Source organism: Alligator sinensis, unplaced genomic scaffold, assembly GCF_000455745.1.
Source record: "Alligator sinensis unplaced genomic scaffold, ASM45574v1 scaffold294_1, whole genome shotgun sequence".
Taxonomy (NCBI): Eukaryota; Metazoa; Chordata; order Crocodylia; family Alligatoridae; genus Alligator; species Alligator sinensis.
The window spans coordinates 1,502,757-1,503,830 of NW_005842305.1; positions in this window are offsets into that span (position 1 = coordinate 1,502,757).

The following is a 1,074-nucleotide window of genomic DNA, read 5'->3' on the forward strand; positions in this document are numbered from 1 at the left end:
TGTGGCCCCCTGGTATCGCCTGGACTGGGTACCTGCAGGCGGGTGCTGCCTAGTGGGTGTCACGGCTGCCGCGGAGGGAAGCACTGTTCCCCCCTCTTCCTCTCCCCCCCTCCGCAGCTCAGGGACTGCTTGACCTGCCGGCAGCTTGCCCTCCTCCCTGCCACTGGAGTGGCAGGTAAGTATCGGGCTTGACCTTTGTGTAATTGTCACAGGGGTTTACTTCACCCGAAATTGAAGCAGTGTTTTTAAAAACCCACCACTTCAATTTAGGGAGAATTAAACTGAAGTAAACCCCCATGGCATGTACAAGTAGCTGAGGTGTTTAAAGGAGATGGAAACTCCTTGTTGGAGAGACCAAGAAAGTTTAGGGCAACACTGAAAACAACACATACATGACAATTATTGCCCTGGAAAAACATTAGAATAGAAAAAAAGGGAACTAAAGAGACAGAGGAAGAGAAGGACAACACAGAATGGGGGTAAAGAGCAAAACAATAGCAAAGCAAAACCAAAGTCTAATTATTGCTGCAATTTCTGTTTTTAGGCTAACAATGGTTCACTAAGCTATCCCACAGTTCCATAGGTTTCCCAGTCATAGTGATGCCTATGGGGTGCAAGTCACAATCATTTTTTGTTGGGGCTGTAATTAAATTTAAACCTCTGTGTTAACCTGATGCAGAAAGGTTAACACAGAATTAACCTTTTGTAAGGTTAATTCTTACAGAAGGTTTAGAATTCTGTAAATTCATGAGAAGATTGTTTTAAAAAAATGCTAAAACCCTGGTCCATTAAAAAAAACTTTCTGTAAAAAGACTTAGAAAGCATGGGCATTTATAGACACGCTCCAGGAGTTGGGGGAGGGGGGAGCAAGGCCTTTATTTAGAGCGGCTCTGAGAGCCGCTCTAATTAAAGTGCCCACAGCATCACATGTATCAGCATCCCCATGCTGAAAATGGTAGTGGGGGCACTTTAATTAAAGCTCATCGAACAAGCTTTAGTTAAAGTTCCATGCTGCCATTTTCCAGCGCAGGGGCACTGATACACATGACGCTGGAGTCTGCTGGAGCATGGTAA